Below are 19,762 nucleotides of genomic sequence, written 5' to 3'. Positions count from 1 at the left end.
TGAGGTACTTGTACTTTGCGCTCGGCACAGAAGGTGATAAAACAAGAATTGTTCGGCTCGGAGTCACTATACTGTGGGGTAGTCATGTTAAACTGCGGCATGGTATCTCAGTGGGCTAGCACTATAAAACCAGCATTAGTCCGGACTAGTACAAGTAGCCACACACACACGTCACTATATAAAAGTGCAACGATCTTGAACGCGACGTTAAACCAATTTTCACCTTCTCCACTTCAGGTGAGCGTGCTATATGCCGCGGAGGCACTATACCTCGAGCCTCGTGAAGATCCGGGGTAGAATAGGTCCTCAGCAACCCATGCTTGCTGAGTGCGGCGTTAACCCCCCCTCCCCCCCAAAATAACAAACAACAACAACAAACCAACAACAACAAAAACACACAAAAAACAACCCAAAACAAAAGAAAACAAAAAACAACAACAAAACAAACAAAACACCCCCCTCCCCCCCCCAAAAAAAACAAACAAACAAAACAAACAACAACAACAAAAAACACACCAAACGAACCAAAAAAAACCCCCAAAACACACAGTCAGCAGTCCAGCCCTGGCAGAATAAAAAGCCATGCATGTTGATAAATTTCCAGAATCAGAGTTGGCATATGAGGCATTTGTTATTTTGCATCCATATTACTACCGTACACAGACTTAATTTATGAAGTGCCTCTACATGTCTGACACTGCAATCACATCACTTGACATACCAACAATATCGCTGGTGTCGCTACAAGATACAAGGCCACTGGGATGCTGCGCTCGGCTCAATGTTTGCTGTTCATGGCGTTGACACATGTATAATAGCTGCCTTGCGTCAGCGGCCATGCTTGTAATGACCACACTGAGTCGGGGAGTGTTTAGGACTTGGCTTCGTCACAACACGACATCCAACAAGATTTTGTTTTTGTTTGTTTGTCGTTTAACGCCGCACGCAGCAATATTCCAGCTATATGACTGCTGTTTGTTAATAATCGAGTCTGGACCAGACAATCCAGTGATTGACATCATGAGCATTGATCTCCGCAATTGGGATACGATGATATGCATCAAACCAAGTCAGCGAGCCTGACCACCCGTTCCCGTTAGTCGCATTTTACGGGAAGCTGAAGACCAATTCTACCCCGGACCTTCACGGGTCGCGTACATAGCTGCCAGGCGTCAAACTCTATGTTTGTAATATCAAGGATGAGGTTCACTTTCTCGTAGATTGCCCCTTCTACTCCGATTTGCGGCATAATCATTTTACCAAAATATATACGACTGACCCGACGTTTCTGGGAAAATCTTCACTACAAAAGGTTATCCACCTGCTGAATTATGACAATAACATCACATCCCTAGCTGCCATGGTGTCGCAAATGTTCGGCCGACGAAGCTCGACACTTGCTTATATATAATTATGTACATTACTAACTTATTTATTAACAATTTCACACCCTTTCAGCATACATGAAAGATAATTGTCATTGTTAGCTTTATATATTTTAAACCAATATCTTAAACAATATTTTAACAGACATTCATTGAATTGTAGTGTCTCATAGGCCAAATCTGGCCAGACACATTTATATGTGTGTGACACTTTAATAAAATATCATCATCTTCTTCTTCTTCTTCTTCTTCTGTAATGTCCGAGCTGGGCTCAGCACCCTGCTGAGTCGGTGAATGTTTAGGACCTGACTTCGACACAACACGACATCCATCAAGAAGTACATTGACTTGATAAACCTGTTTCAGAAGTAGTAAATCAAGATCGTCACCCATAAACACCACTCATACCACATCTGCCATTGTAGACATCCAATCGCCCCGGCAACACAGGGTACTGGTCACCGTTTATTCGTGGCAATGCCTGACCCTGTAAAATGTAGTGATCATGAAGGATACTTCACTGTTTATTACAACATAATAAACAGATCGCTATGGTTGGTTGTTTTTTTTACGCAGCGTTCAGCAATATTCCAGCTATATGACGGCGGTCTGTAAATAATCGGGTCTGGACCAGACATTCCAGTGATTGATATGAGCATCGATCCCCGCAATTGGGATACGATGACATGCATCAACCAAGTCAGCGAGCCTGACCACCCGATCCCGTTAGTCGCCTTTTACGGCAAGCATGGGTTGCAGAAGACCTATTCTACCCCGGATCTTCACGGGTGAGATAACTATGGCATCGATGTGTGTTGTGTTAAATTTGTTTGTTGGTTTAACGCCACAACATTCCAGCTATATTTCGGCCGTCTGTTACTAATCGTGTCTTGGCAAGACAATCCAGTGATTGATATCATGAGCATTGATCTACGCAAATAGGATACGATGACATGGATCCCGTTTGTCGTCTCCCTACGACAAGCATGGGTTGCTGAAGACCACTTCTCAACCGGATGTTCACGGGTGGAGACAAGCATGGGTTCCCGAAGATCATTTATTACCCAGATGTTCACGGGGGTGGTTGTGTTCAACTCTCAGTTGCTGATCATAAGGTACGATGAATCAGCTTTGGTTGTTTATCTAGCGATTACCTGCATCATGTGATACCATGTAGGTGATACACGGGATATACGTGTCGCACAACGGATACTGCTTTCCTGCTGACCTTGTGTCACCTGATGTATCTATACAGGCCATCGCTCGTGACTATATCTTTAAACTACATGTGTTTATCGACACAGAATGTCTGGGCCTTCCTTGAACGTTGTCTGATAACAACAGTCAGAAACGGTGACAGCTATCAGTGACATACTCTGCATGTTTACCTGATACAATGTATTTTTTTATAATTCAGCATGCTATCCTTTACCCACTTCATTTCTCTTTAAGAACCTGCAAGTCTACTTTCGCAATGTTTATGGGAGAAGATATTACTTTAAAAAATGAAATTGTCACGTGATCATTTAGGCTCGGCATCCACACATGAAGATCTAGCTCAATAAAATCTGCCATGTAGACCCTAAAACATATATAAAAATAGTATGTACTTTAACGAAGTACTGTCCACAACCCCCCCCCCCCCCCCCCCCCCCCCCCCCGCACAAACAAACAAACACAGACACAAAATAAATAAAAAGTTCTATATGAATAGGTTAATTCGTCCACGTTGAGAGCATCACATCCTGGTGACTTATTGTGGACAGAGCACAGTCATCGGACTGCATTCTGCACGTGCAAATCATGCAAAATGTGCTCGATGAGAAAGAGTGGCCTCGTGTCGTACCGTGACAAACAGATCGTGCAGCACGAAGCATGCCTTGCAATGGTTGTTGAGGTGAAGCTGCACTGCGTCAATATTCTGTCACTTCTCGGTGTATCACATTGACATCGGTCATGCAAAATCTACACTCTAACTTACAATATACTTAATACGACTGTTAAACGAACTCATCTAAGTTTAATCATATCCGTATTATTTCCTACTGTAGTTCAATTATCGGTCATTTTCTTCTGAGAATCATGACAACAAATCTCTACGCGCCGATTGGCCGGTTTATTCAACTCGATAATGATCAAGACTCCGGGTGTGACGTAAGACCCCACTTGACCATGTGACAGAACGACGGAAATAGCATGATGGTCCATGAAGGATGATACGTCTATCCTCAAGACAACTTATCAAGATAAAGCGTGTCAGATGAGCCCCAGTTGGCAGGAATCTACATTGATTTCACCAACTGATGAGAAAATAAAACCGCCTCATTCGTTTAATACTCGGGACATGACAGGCCAAGAGGTCAACCGTAGCAATGATATGCCGTAGTTGGGGTCAGGTTCCAAACGACTCTGCCCAGTAACCGTCCATTGTCTGGTGCAGCTCCTTGTGCCCTGTGGGTAGGGCAGGGCAGGGTGATACCAGCACACCATCTGGGATCGAGGCTGTCTGAGGGGTTTCATGGACTGTAATAGCATTGCATTCATAGTTCTAGTAATGAGGTCTGGATCCACCAGCAACCAGCCCGGCAATAACAGACAGCGGCAACTGGGGTCAGATTCGGGATGTTATTGGCCATCTGTCTGCACATTAAACAATCCATTGAAAGTGGTGTAGCAGATGAGGCTTGGTTCGAGTCGAGAGCAGCGCATCGTCCTCTTCAGCAGCATCTGATGCCAAATATCATTTTAATTTACCATGGCATTCAAAATTGAATTAATCTAAAAATCATGACTCTAAAAGTTCTTAAACGATACTCGGCCGTAATTGTGATGATGCGGCGTTAAGTCATAACTGACTCACTAACTTACAGGTCCTAACATGCCATAGAGTCAGAATGTCTGAGTGTAAATCTCATGAATCAATATTAAAAAACATGTGTTTAATCAATACGTTTGAATCTATTCTATTATTTGAACTAGGTGTATTGTTTTTTATAACATGTATATTCACCTTTGTAAAAAATATATATGGCCTAAATGTTCTATCACGATTATCAATTATGTATACATTCGTTTTACACGTATTTCATTAACCAACTGGCCAGGCGTTGCTTTTATTTTATTATATTTCTTCACAGCACTGTGACCGAGTGTCAGTCTATCTTTGGAGTTCAGATTGCGACCATATACACCTACATGGACTCTCCCTCCATTTCAGTACATATTTCATTGTCTAATTCAGAAAATACTTTCAGAATTATTTTAGTCCAAATGATATGTTCTGTAGTGTCCTGTCAGGCCTCCCGACTGTACCTACGCTCTCTATACATACTTGGTATGTGTACATATACTCGATGCATAGATAAGATAAGATAATATTTATTGCAGAACCATTCCATTACGGGACAGATGCATATTGTTTAAAATGACAAAACTTTAAGATTCATACATACAGACATACATACATTCCTGTAAACACAAAAACCAATCTATATTACATATGTGATGATGCATATTGTAAACTCTCAATTCTGAAGCAAAAACATTAATATTTTATCTATCAACGTATATATATTCCTTGTATAAACATATCAATAATTACAGGTATCAAACGTCTTGTTTATACAGGTGTGTTGTAATCAGCTCCTTGATGCTGTACTGTAGGGTTCTTGTCGACACTAACCTTTACGTATAAATTGCAATTACAGTTTTAGATTCAGAATTTTATCTTCAGGTCACAATATTTGTCGCTTGTGGCCATGCTCACCCGACCGTAATGGTCTCATTAACAAGAAGCAGGGTGTTAATCACTCTGTGGTCACTCACGCGTGAAATAAACCAGGTATTTTGACCGCCCTTTCAAGGGGTAATACATTTAAATACTTAACACCCTCCGGGGACGTTTTCAAATATGTCAGGTTAATCTGTTTGTAAAACGATTGTTGGTTGCAATAACTAGGTCATGTCCTATTAAATCGGTTTGGATACCATTGAAATTAGAGGTGTTAAATTTCACTCAGGTATTTCATTAAGAGAAATAGGACTACAAGTGCTTTGTTAAATGTATTGTGAAGTGGATGTTGGTTAATAGCACAAACAGCCCAAGTGGAAATGGCGTTGCAACAAGAATGATTGGTAATGACTATACTGATCTGATCAGCCAGTACGTAGTATCAACAGGCTGAACAACGGCGGCTCTATTTGATGATGAAGTGGCTGAAACGATGCAGTCGATGATAAAGTGGTTCGTTTTGTTAACTGAACCGCTTTGTTAGTTCTGTCGCCATATCCTGTGGCGCTGTCGTTAAAATGTGGAATATATTTTCATAATGAAAAAGGACAGTGTATAAATTTTCTTTAAGTGTCATTTTAGAAGTTGCAGCAGCAGTGAAGACAGTTTCAATGTCTGTAACACGTCGGTGTAACCTCCGGCATTGATGGCAGTAAGTTATCAAACAAAGTATGATGTGTTGATAATCTACACCAATCATATTTTTCTGTGTTTACTCATAACAAAAAAATCCCATTTGGAATTCTCAAATTAGAGTTTAAAATCTACAACTCACATTTATTTAAGCTACAGAAGTTATCTCAAGGGAGTTATTTTCAGCAGAGGCTTTTGGAGGATGTTTAGACTTGACATGTGACGTTTCGCATCGATTTAGGTAATCCCGCGGGCACGTCAGCTCTATCTTTGAAGCATTTTCTCATCGATTTCTTACATCAAGTGCTGGGATTTCCACCTGCTTCTATAAATAGCCAATGCGTCAAGACGCGTGACATTTCTTTGAAGGTGTTATGGAGAAACTAATCACACCATTTTATCTAAAAGTTGAGAGAGTAATGCTGCAATAACTGCCACAGTGACATCAGGCAGATAGTGTATATATACGTCCATGAAGTGTATAGTGTTTAGGGAGGTGGAATAACGAGCGTTGTATACAGATTATGGGCCCTCCTGTGGAGTTATGAGAGTCAGCTCAGGCGGTTACATCACTGTCTATGTCACATAAAATATCCATATGCGCATTATTACAATGGCTAATATAATGAAATCAATAACTAAATGTTTTTGTATATAAAGTACCTTGATGTTGATATTGTTCCTACCAATCCCCATGTTATATGGGCGTATGTTGTCCTCTACTCTAAACAGTGAGATGGGGGATTTGTCAACAACCTACTACATTTGGTTTTCAAAAGGCGGGGGTGGGGGGTTGGGGGTTGAGAGAGCTGGAACCCCCACCCCCATCGCCTATAGCTATGCTCAACCATACTGTGTAACTAATAACGGTAACTACTACTGAAGATATATGTGTTTGACTAACTCCCTCTGCTACTGAAGATATATGTGTTTGACTAACTCCCTCTGCTACTGAAGATATATGTGTTTGACTAACTCCCTCTGCTACTGAAGATATATGTGTTTGACTAACTCCCTCTGCTTCTGAAGATATATGTGTTTGACTAACTCCCTCTGCTACTGAAGATATATGTGTTTGACTAACTCCCTCTGCTACTGAAGATATATGTGTTTGACTAACTCCCTCTGCTACTGAAGATATATGTGTTTGACTAGCTCCCTCTGCTACTGAAGATATATGTGTTTGACTAACTCCCTCTGCTACTGAAGATATATGTATTCGACAAATCCCCTACTCCCCAGTCTTCCAGACCCTAGAAAATATATTTAAAAGGAGTCCAACTCAAGTCTAAGTATTTTTCTGGCCTCCATTTAGGTTGTATTTTTTTAATATTTTGTAGATATATATTTTTAAATAAGATAACTTTATTTCTGGGACTAAATATTAGCCCAGCCGCCTCCACCACATCACCGCCCTGCCCAAGGGGGTAGCGTACAGTTACAGATAGGCAGTTGTGCAACCAGTGTGGGTCATTATGCAGCTTATACCGTAACGTTACCGACACTGTGTTATATCATTGATAAGGCACTGTCAAGTCGCCGGTAATTAATTACAGTGTCAACGTAACTTAATGCTGCTGATCGTGAGAGTGAGGCTTGATTACTGTTAAACCTCTTACTGTTTGTAAATAATAACATAAGTAGTTTATTGACTTAGTGCAAACCAGTATATGTCTTTGATCATTTAACTGGAACATGTTTCAATGTGCCCTGGTAGTTGAGTGCTCTTTTAATCAGGCATATTTCTCGTGTAGAAATCGGATTTCCGGCTCTGATATGTTTACGGCTTTCTGTATCATATTTCAGAGAATCCAAATTAACATGAACTACTTATTTATCTTTAGGTGAGATAAAATGGTGTTTAACGTCGCGTCCAAGATTATTGCACTTTTATATAGTGACGTGTGTGTGTGGCTGCTTGTACTAGTCCGGACAAATGCCGATTTTATTGTGCTAGCCCACTCAGACACCCCACTCAGACACAGTATACTGACTCCTAACCGACCAGTCCTTGTTTTAGCCCCTTAATGCCGAGCGCCAGACAGGGTAACAACAAGTACCATCCTTTAACGTCGTTTGGTATGACACGACCGGGCATTAATTTATCTTCAGGTTTAGATGAGAGAAAAACAACAACATTTGTTTGTGTGATGACATTTAAATACATACATTTATTTACCATTACGTCATCAACGATACAACTGTCAGTTAACACTTTTGAAACAAATTTAACAACGCCAGATATTTTCCAATCCTTTCATTGTTTGTCAGCGTCAGATTTAGCAGATTAACCCAAAGCATTGTCATGTACTTAACGCCAGCACATCACTGTCGCACATCACACCAATATTTACATGTAACCTGTCACACTATGGTGTTTGACAGGGCTGACATCTTGGCTCTTCTTTGTTCTATATCAAAACATATCGCACATCTCGGCTAAACTGTTTATGCAATAATAGAGGCCATTTTTTTCTTACAGAAGGACAATTGGCAGTGTTTAAGGTGAGATAGCCTGTGAGATCGGAGACCACCTACAGCGTTTTATTTCACCTGTGTTAATTCCAGTGTTAATGTAGTTGCTTTTGTCCGCTGAAACGAACAGTACATTTAAGAATAGTCTACCAGACTGTAAGTAGGCATGACGCCACATATCGACAAGGACATGGTGCTAGTGTAAGACCTCCTCACCTGCAATTACAGGTGTTTCAGGTGAAATGAGTGTGCATAGACAATCACGGTAACGTGTATACAGGTATATCAGTTCCCGTATACAGGATGACTCTGTCAGTGACGAATTATCCGTGAACGCTGCTGGAAATTGCACACCTGGTTGACGATAATTATGTACGCGATCTGTCCCTCGCCTTGCCACAGGTACGAAGGGATTAGGGTTATATATGCTGGCTACTTTGATTTAGCAAATAGGGTGTAAAATGTCAATAAAAGGTCGCTCCCAGCGTGTAGTAATTGCCAGAGCACGCCTAGCTTGATTAGCTCAAGGTATCTCGTTGTGTGGTTACACAGAATAAACTATGGTTGATCATGTCACTAGACGCCAAATCTGAGATGGACTTTTCTACCTATGTCATATATATGCTTCAATTTTAACAAAATAACCACGCGAGCGAACATCTAGATAATTGATACTGTGCTTTATTTAATTATTTTGGTTCAATTTTAAAGAGGATATTTGTAGTTTGTTGTCAAATCACGTTATTGTTTTTATCTCATCGAGGGACCTGACAAAGTTTGGTTTCTTCATGAGTGGCGCAGTCACAAAAATGAAAGTCAACTTTGTCAGGTCACGAGATCAGATCAACACGTTATTTGACAAGAAGAGACATATGTTCTATTTTTTTGTAATTTTCTTTCTGATTTTCACGATCTCTCTCTAAAAACCAGTGTCCCAGAGGCACCCTGAATGTAGTTCCGACACACAGTGTTATTACACTCGAGGGAGATATCGATTCAGATTTATAAACACATTATCTTGTCACTGTAGATATAGTCTGGAAGGTAATTTAAGGTACCGACGTTTACATATCTGAATATCTCGTCCTGTTTTCGTGCTCTCAACTGTGTCCACCCAAGACACACAAACTCGGGCGATATAAGGGTGGTATCACTGTTTTGGTGCGCTCTCATTGGTAAGAGAGTTAACTGCTACGTAGGCTTTATGCAAATTTTGAAAATATTGTTGTACTTTTATTAAAAACATCATTTTTAGCATGAGCCTCTGACTTTGTTTAGATATTTACCTCTATTTCACCAGAAAATTCTCCAGTTGATGAGAGTATAGACAGTGATGGATTTACTGATACTGAAAAACTATCTGAACATTATTGTTGGAGAACACCCACTCAAGTTTATACTCCTTCCTTGTGACCTTAACGCAAGGAAAACGGTCTTCCTTGATTACATCCTGGTGACGACACTGACTTATTCAGAGAGATGTTGGTGACTATCACTCTGATACAGGAAGAAAGAAGAAAATAATTTATTAAGGTGTCGCATGATATACATACATAAGGTCAGACAGTGATACACAATTATTGTATATCATCCTGCCGATATGGCCTATGGGACACCAAATATCTCATGAGTACAAATAAAAGCACATAGTGTGCTCAAAACACAGATGTTAAAAAAAAATTAAAAAAAGAAGAAAAAAAATGTACATTTAAAATAAACGATGTAAAACGTGTAAGAGGCACGGGTGCGACATGTGTCCCGCATTAAGTAAATGATTGGATATATATAGGTAAATACTATAGATGGATACAACTACATGTGCAACAGTCATAGCAATGCGAGACAGACGACGTGCGCCCGGACCTATGGCATATTACTAGTTATTGTAAAATGCTTTCTACGCTGAAACATCCGGTTCACTAAAGCGGCAAGGCTTGCCGATAATTCATCGCATTGCATTAAAAGGCGTGCTGGTCAGTAGGAGTCATAGCCACGAACAATGGATAAATTAAAGACGCTTGATGGAATAAGTTATATCTTAGGTCTGAATACATTGGATATGCCAAGAAATAACAGACACCTAGATTAACATTTAGACTCTGAAATCTTATATTACACAATATCCTTCTTGACTCTAAAAATAAAAATAAAATTCCCTATGCTGATGCTGTGGAATAGAGCTAGCTTGAGCTGGCTAGACTTGCTTTTGTATGCATTTCTAGATTATGTTTTTTTCATAAAATAAATATATTCAACGGTCATGGTGCAGGACTAAACAGACACCCAGTGACACATAATAATTTGGGTAAAAGACTTGATGAATTGTGTAGGACCTTTGGTATTCACACATTTAATGGCAGATTGTTTAATGATACAAATGGTGGGTTCACATGTTACATACTAGTCCATTTGCTGCAAAATCGTATCGACGAAATGCAAAATAAATATTAATCCGAAAGCAACAATTCGTCTTAAATGGCATGACAGTTATTTATTTGTACATGCCAACTCGTCACCATTATTTCAGACATTGAGGGGTAGAAAAAGTTGTTTAACAAACTCTTCCTCGTCTCTCTTTCTTATTTCTCTAACATGGGGGGTGGGGTGGGGTGGGGTTGGTTCACCGGATCACTCCAAGCCTTTCCCCATATATCGCTCAATGGATATACAGGGCACCCTGTCTGGTAAATGTAGTCCAGGTTGTACAAGGGGTGGTAACTCTAACTGTAATACAGAAAAGGAACTGGCAGCACTTGGGAGATATGTGTGAAAGGTGCTAGAGAAACCTTCTTGCAAAAGCTTGAGTGTATGTTGCTTGAACAATATGATTGTATCTTATTACTAGCGAATAGTAATTTTGATACAGCAGTGTCTTGCATAGTCAGTTATTATGAAGAAGCTGCAGAACACACCAAAAGGTGTGGATGGTATAGGGTCTAAATACTAACTTCAGAAGTCAGCAGCCTCCCTGGTGGGATGATGACCTGGAATTAATTAAACCTGACAAATACAAAGTCCTGCGAGGTCTCAGATTTCACGGGAAGACTTTTCACCCTCTAGACACTTAAGTAATCCTGCACAATGACTGGGATTTATATTTTTTAGGTATTTTTTTTACTAAAAGCCTAGGCAAGTCTAGATCAAACTAACCAAGTCTAGTTTGCTTGATATGAAAACAGCAGAAGAGGAAAGGTTATTTCAAAGAGAAAAAAATAAATACATGTTTTCACTGACTAAGTGTTAGTCAACACTTAAGATCAAATGTTTATAAATGCTTTTAGTAGAAAGAAAAACTAGTTTATTGAAGCACAGAGAAAAAGACTGATAGCTACAAGGGACAACCTAAAGTTCTGGAAACTGCTCAAGGATAGTAAACCATTTAATGCAGTCTCTCAGTCAATTAATGCTGAACAATGGACTGATCACTTTTCATCTCTTCTTTTCAGACAGGGTCTTGCACTTGTACACTACCCCTGACAACAATGATCTTACCATTACCGGTAACAAGAAATATCAAGCCACATAAACCAGCTTGGGAATAATAAATCAAGTGAACCTGATGGTATTGCTGTCGAATTTTTGAAGTCCTCAGAAAAACAGATTACACTAAATATATTTACTTTATTAACCAAAATTTTGAGAGTGGTAACTTTCCAGATATTTAAATTAGGATTTGGATATATATGAACAACACAAGATCTTGGCAATGTGAAGATACTTATTCATCTCTTTAAACAAAGATTATTTGACAACCTTCAACAATCATGGTGTAGTTCCATCAAGTGTTTATCTGATATCTTTCATTGTAAACAGTTTAGATTCCTGTTTTAAATGTAGAAACATATCTTACACTCCCTTTCCAGTACATCAGAGAATATGAGCAGATCTTCTCTTGAAAAAAAAAGGTAATAAAGTTTATTGTATGTTTCAAGTGTCTAAATGATGTCTATCCACATTTCAAGTTGTTCATTTCCTGTGTGTTGCATTTTCGAGTCAACCCGACCTGCAATCAACTCGACACTGGCAACCTACACATCAACGTGTGGAGTTCAAACATGCACATTCCTGTGTCCCCTTCAGTTAACTTACTAACACCCATTCGTTACCCCCTCCCTTCGATACAGCTGGCCCCGGGCGTGACCAATACCCGGGGTAAGGCGGCCACATCCACGGGCATACACACTCACATACCCCCCACACAAAGGTACATGCGCCATATTGTGTTGCTCGCCATCTGGACAGCATGTTTGCACGTCGATGAGAGGGTGTGCGATAGGATTGGTGACAATGGCATACGTGAAACACGCACTTACGGCGGTTTGATTACGGGGAAACGCACAAGGAAACAAAAGACAAGTCGGTGACTGAACAGTCCAAGTTACATGAGTCGATCCCAACCCGAGCATACCTCTTACTTGACTCAAATGTCACCCTACATGACTCACTCAACCCATCCCGACCTACACTTATCCCACCCCGACCTACACTTATCCCATCCCGACCCCATGCTACACTTAACCCATCCCGACCCCATGCTACACTTAACCCATCCCGACCTACACTTATCCCATCCCGACCCCATGCCACACTCAACCCATCCCATGCTACACTTATCCCATCCCGACCCCATGCTACACTTATCCCATCCCGACCCCATGCTACACTCAACCCATCCCGACCCCATGCTACACTTAACCCATCCCGACCTACACTTATCCCATCCCGACCCCATGCTACACTCAACCCATCCCATGCTACACTTATCCCATCCCGACCCCATGCTACACTTATCCCATCCCGACCCCATGCTACACTCAGCCCATCCCGACCCCATGCTACACTTAACCCATCCCGACCCCATGCTACACTTATCCCATCCCATGCTACACTTAACCCACCCCGATTCCATGCTACACTCAGCCCATCCCGACCTCATGCTACACTTACCCCATCCCATGCTACACTTTCCCCATCCCATGCTACACTTAACCCATCCCGACTCCATGCTACACTTATCCCATCCCAAGCTACACTTAACCCACCCCGATTCCATGCTACACTCAGCCCATCCCGACCTCATGCTACACTTACCCCATCCCATGCTACACTTTCCCCATCCCATGCTACACTTATCCCATCCCGACCCCATGCTACACTCAGCCCATCCCGACCTCATGCTACACTTAACCCATCCCGACCCCATGCTACACTTATCCATCCCGACCCCATGCTACACTCAGCCCATCCCGACCCCATGCTACACTCAACCCATCCTGACCCCATGCTACACTTATCCCATCCCGACCCCATGCTACACTTATCCCATCCCGACCCCATGCTACACTCAACCCATCCCATGCTACACTTATCCCATCCCGACCCCATGCTACACTCAGCCCATCCCGACCTCATGCTACACTTAACCCATCCCGACCCCATGCTACACTTATCCCATCCCGACCCCATGCTACACTTACCCATCCCGACCCCATGCTACACTCAACCCATCCTGACCCCATGCTACACTCAGCCCATCCCGACCCCATGCTACACTCAACCCATCCCGACCCCATGCTACACTTACCCATCCCGACCCCATGCTACACTTATCCCATCCCGACCCCATGCTACACTCAGCCCATCCCGACCTCATGCTACACTTACCCATCCCGACCCCATGCTACACTTAACCCACCCCGACCCCATGCTACACTTACCCCATCCCGACCCAATGCTACACTCAGCCCATCCCGACCCCATGCTACACCTATCCCACCCCTACCCAATGCTACACTTAACCCCCAATACCCCATGCCACACTTACCCCATCCCGACCCAATGCTACACTAACCCCACCCGAATTCCAAATGTATCTTCCGTTGAGGATAGTCCCCGTGGCCATCCAGTACTTGTGGTAAGAACCGAACAATAACGGGTATCGGGTGGTCAGAATGGGTGACATGGCTGATCGGGTATCGGGTGGTCATTATGGTGACGTGGCTGATCGAGTATCTTCGAATCCCCGATGCCTACAGCACACTGTTTTATCTAATTCAGACTCTGCTATTCACAAATAACTGCCAAAAGATGTAATATCCCGGACTGCTGCGACAAAACATATTCACTCACTCATCCACACGTTGCGAAAGGCTCTCTGCCTTAAAATAATGTCCCTCGCATACCATATTTGTTATAATAAATCTGTGTTGAATTTAAAGTCGGGCTGTCAGTTAACATCAGGCCACGTCTCTCTATATTTTCTCTTCTTGACTTATCGTCCACGGAATCGGAACGCATTGGTTGTTTAATCACACTACCATGTTAACACTTTGTATACGTGTCGATTGTGTGAGAAAAATAAATACTTGTAAGCTCATAGGATCATGTGTAACTATCCAGTGACCTAGCTGTGGGCGTATCTTCTACTCATGTCAAGTCACAGTTGTGTCGTAATGGTGTGCCTATGTCGCTCGGGCACGTGACTAATGTCGGTTAATCGTATTACTTACAGATTGACGTCAAGGTGTTCAAAATCGATCCAAGGTAGATAATTCTTTTATCTCAAACAGTCCAGTCTCTCCTGAACGTGACACCTTAACAATAATCTACTGTCTTAAAGAACTTATCGTTCTTGAAAAAGCTGTAATATTAAATTTCAAGTGTCACAATGACACTACAACACCAATATGCGTAGTCTACACATGAATACCTCGCTCGGTTAGTGTGCAGTATATATGTTACAGTTAAAAAACTTAATCAATTATGTATCATACCTGGAATTTCAGTGATACACTCAGTTATTATGCTTAATAACTGAATTTTCAGGTATTATAATTTATCATCCAAAACTGGCTCCCACAGGAAATATCGCTTGGATGAGATCAACACTGTAGATATCGCTGCAATGAAATTACATCACAATGCTTTGAAGACCATTGTGACATCACTGGTTACCATGACGTCACAATCAAATGACATCTCTCATGGCTCTGCTAGCTGTTAGCAGTACTGTTTAACTTGAAGACACTGCTAATTACTGCCTACAAATTGAAAAAGTTGGAAGAAAGATGTTGGATAAATAAAATCTCACCCTCGTGTCTTTTGACATCAAATATATCAACACTCGTTGATAAAAGTGGCAAAAATCCTCGGCAAGCCTCGGAATTTTTCCACTTTTATCAACTCGTGTTGATATATTTGATATCAAAAGACACGAGGGTGAGATTCTCTATTTATCATTCAAAACTGGCTCCCACGGGAGATATCGCTTGGATGAGATCAAGCGATATCTACACTGTAGATATCGCTGCAATGAAATTGCATCCCAATGCTTTGCAGACCATTGTGACGTCACTGTTACCACGAGGTCACAATCAAATGACATCACTAATGGCCACTCTGCTACTTAAGCTGTTATCAGCACTTTTTACACTGAAGACACTGCTAATTACTGTCTACAAACTGAAAAGGTTCGAAGAATGATTTTGGATGGTAAATAAAATCTCACTGATTCTCTACATGTATAATTAAGAGATAGTCATACTGTGTTTTCAATGTAGAGGTAGATTACTTTAACCGCGCTAAATTGAATTTGGAACAGAACGCGCAGCACGTAATTGTACATATAATTATCTAAATATGCCTACCGACATTGACTGTAAAAGAAGTACTATTATATAAAATATTACTTCCGCGGTCATGCGGCTGTCAAATCGGCTGTTTCAATCAGAGGGAGTTTATTGTGATTTGACAACCTCTCACTGACCCATCAGAATCGAGAACCTAATTAACAAGTTTATGGCAGAATATATCTTTTTGTCAGGTATTATATGTCATAACTGATTGTACGCTAACATTGTTCACAGTTAAAGCATAATCAGTTTTATATATTGTGAAGCTAACTGTTATTGTACATTGCTGTCTTAATACGAGGAATAAAAAGGACTTTGATGTCAACTTTGAATTTTCATTAATGCAATCAACATAGCACAATTGCATTTAATAAAACCTTGACCTCCACAACTGGATTCTCTCTTCACAGCAACTCAGCAAATGGCATTGTCATTTGACATTTCTAGTCTGTCTGACAGACCCTGATACAGCCCATGCAAGTCTAAAATATTTGGCAAGTCTAAATTTCTGAAGAGAGTCGCTGGGCTCCTTTTATTAAATTGTTATTAAAATGATTTAACAACTATTTTTTTTCTGTCCGATATGTTCATTTCAGAGGATAGATGATAGTCTATTGAGATATCGTCCACAGTGTAGAGTGGTGTCGCACATCCATCGAATTGATTCCAGAGTACTTGTTGTTCAAAACACCAGAAAAAGTGTTTTCAGTTGATATAATTAAGAAGCCAACTATTATATTTATCACTCAACAATACCTTTCACACAGATGGTTTCCTATCGAAACTGAGTGAATCAGGGATAACACAATAGTTAACTACAATACATTTTACATTGCAATTTCCATTTAGATATTATGTATAACACCTTAAAATGTCAGTTATTATGTATATTAACTGTGTGAGTCGGGTATTAAATATAATACCTGATATTTCAGGTATTAAACATAATAACTGATTACGTGTATCTACCGGTGTAGATAGGTATAGTGTTTGTACATGTCTCAATTTGTTTGTGTAAAAATAACGAAAACACTAATACTTCAGCATTTACAACTGCAGGTTTTAGGATTGCTTGTAACTCTAAATTGGCGTCGAATATAAATGTTTTCCTTGTATGCATGTTTCTGTTCATATAATGAGAAGTTTGGATTATAAAACTATTGTGACCCCGACGTGATTTGAACACGCAACCTTCTGATCTGGAGTCAGACGCGCTACCGTTGCGCCACAGGGCCGACCTGCTTATACGCTGATCTTCTAATGAGCTATATCTGCTGAAGCTCCATGCCGCACAGTCTGGATGAGCGTGGTTTTACGATGAAATCCAGTGCGACACGGAATAAGGGAGGCAACTCTAACTCAAACGCGTCAAATCCGTGCCGGCCTTTATCTCAACACTCGAAGCTTTATGCGAGTACTTGGTGGTAATAGAAGCCCGTTTGAGGTCAACAGTGAGTGAGCTGGATTAACGCCGCTTTGAACAGTATTCCGTTATATCACGGAATGTCAGCCTACTGTCGAGATGAAACCCGAAGTGATGCAGGTCTCAGACGTTTACCACCCTCGTCACACACAGGAGCACGGGTATGGTGCTGACAAACCAAGAAACATGATCGGGGCGAACCGGGATTCGAACCCGCATTCACAGCGGTTTCTTCCGTGTATCTAGCTTCTTAAAAAAATTTCATCTCAGAGAAATGCGGCGCCTTTTTAAATTAGACGACATGGCCACCCTTGAGAATAAATACTAAACATTTTTTAATGTAGGGTGTTGATGGTCTACAAAATAACTCTAGGTGTTAAGTGCTATCCTGTTACAGTTGGTTAAGGGTAAAAGCGGCGTAAAACCATACTCACTCATTCACTCACACTGTATTAATTAGGTGAAACAATAAAGTGCTCATTCATGTTTTTGTCTTCAAATATTTTATTGTAAATTAGGAGATAAACATACTGTGTTTTCAATGTAGAGCTAGGTTACCTGTAGATTTAACCCCGCTAAATTGAATTTGGAACCGAACGCGCAGCGTGAGGTTTCAAATGTTAAATTTAGCGCGGTTAAATCTACAGGTAACCTAGCTCTACATTGAAAACACTGTATGTTTATCTCCATTCTACCATGACTAAATAAAACGCGAACTCTTTGGTGTTAGCAAATATACTGAGTGAAGCGGCATGGGTTGAGTTCAGTGTTTTGAGTGGGTAATTATCGATCTGAATTACGGAATCACCGAACAAAATATGGTGCTGTATATACTCAAGCAGTTTGTTTACACCGTAATACTTCACTCGAACATATGACAGGCATTGAAAGCATATAAGCACGGCAACTTGGTAAGCTAACATGAGGTGAGCATCCCTAAAGAAAACAAAGCAAGCTTTGCAAGGCTTTCGCTCTACATCGCGCGTCACCATTATGACGTCATATCGCTCATTGTGACGCAAAAGATATGACGTCACAGTCGTATATAGAAAAGCGCCAAAATTTCAAGCTCTCTGTTGTCTCCAAAACGTAAATACATTCCCTTTGTTGATTTCTGTCGGTTTTTTCTGCACGAAATGTATGGCACATTCTTTGAATATTGTAGTAACCGCATCTGTGCATTTTGTAACCTGTAATTGTAGATATAGTTATTTAAATATGCCTACCGACAATGACTGAAAATAGTACTATTCTATGAATATTAGCTTCCGCGGTGATGCGGCCGTCAAACCAGCTGTTTCAATCAGAGGGGGTTTATTGTGATTTAATAGCCTCTGATTGACCAATCAGAATCGAGTAAATTCCAAATTCATGGTAGAATAATCATTTAATTGCATGTATTTGTCCTTTGATCAGATTAGTTTTTAAAAAGAAAGGAGTGAGTGAGTGAGTATGGTTTTACGCCGCTTTTAGCAGTATTCCAGCAATATCACACCAAAAGGAAAGGATCTATAGTAAGCTCCATGAGTTGTTTTTTCCAATCCATCGGGTAGTCTTTAGTCAATAAATATGTTTGAGTCAGCCAATGCCTCGAGTACACGAGTGGTCTAGCAGATTAGCTTCCTGTTTTGAGGAGATGAGAAATCCATACATGTCAGGGTCTACGGGTCGTGGGTTCGAATCCAAAATCCGTCCTGATTATATTAGTCTTGGTTTGTTTGCACCACACCTGTGCTCGTTGGTGTCACAAACACCAAAACGTCTGAGACGTGTTTTACTCCAAGTTTTCTTCCAACGTACCTTCTGCCATGATACAACTGAAATAACGGAACCAAACTCTTATACTCACCTTGACGCCGAACCATATACATATTGCCACAATGCCTATTGTAATACAAATAGAATTAAATTTGAGAATATAAACTTGTAAATTTCAGACTATTAGAATGCCCATTTATCAAACACGTACTCTTTGAATCCATGCAGCGCTGAAAACAGATCACTGGAGATTTGGACAAAATGACAGTGACCCCGACGTGATTTGAACACGCAACCTTCTGATCTGGAGTCAGACGCGCTACCGTTGCGCCACGAGGCCCAGTTGTCTATCAGTGGGTTCTAATGAGCTGAATCTCTAACAGCAGACTCCATGCCCATTTCCATGTTGATGTCATTTCGTGATGAAATGCGATGGAGAAAGGGAGGTAACTCTCAAATCAGTTACGACTTCACGTTTTAGATATTTTAATGGGGATGCCCTAAAGGAAATATTTGATTAGGATCGAGTCCGTATCTGTCACTTGGTTATTTTTACATCCCCGTTTTTTCTGATGTTGATGTGTTTCGTCTCAATGGTGTCATGGTTATTGTTTCCCTATTATTTAACAGTTTAATAAATAGGGCTAATGATAATGGATAAAAGGTA

At 40.8% G+C, this 19,762-nt stretch overlaps 2 non-coding genes across 2 annotated transcripts; both read right to left on the bottom strand.

Annotated features, from left to right (window-relative positions):
- Window positions 1-17,077: 17,077 nt before the first annotated feature.
- Window positions 17,078-17,149, bottom strand: Trnaw-cca. The gene has a single exon. It is a non-coding gene; the product is annotated as a tRNA-Trp (tRNA).
- Window positions 17,150-19,363: 2,214 nt separating this feature from the next.
- Trnaw-cca lies at window positions 19,364-19,435 on the bottom strand. The gene has a single exon. It is a non-coding gene; the product is annotated as a tRNA-Trp (tRNA).
- Window positions 19,436-19,762: the final 327 nt, after the last annotated feature.

This window comes from Haliotis rufescens, unplaced genomic scaffold, assembly GCF_023055435.1.
Source record: "Haliotis rufescens isolate VD_foot unplaced genomic scaffold, xgHalRufe1.0.p SCAF_2, whole genome shotgun sequence".
NCBI lineage: Eukaryota > Metazoa > Mollusca > Gastropoda > Lepetellida > Haliotidae > Haliotis > Haliotis rufescens.
Note: the sequence above shows the minus strand (reverse complement) of the source record. Positions and strands in the feature narration are given on the sequence as shown.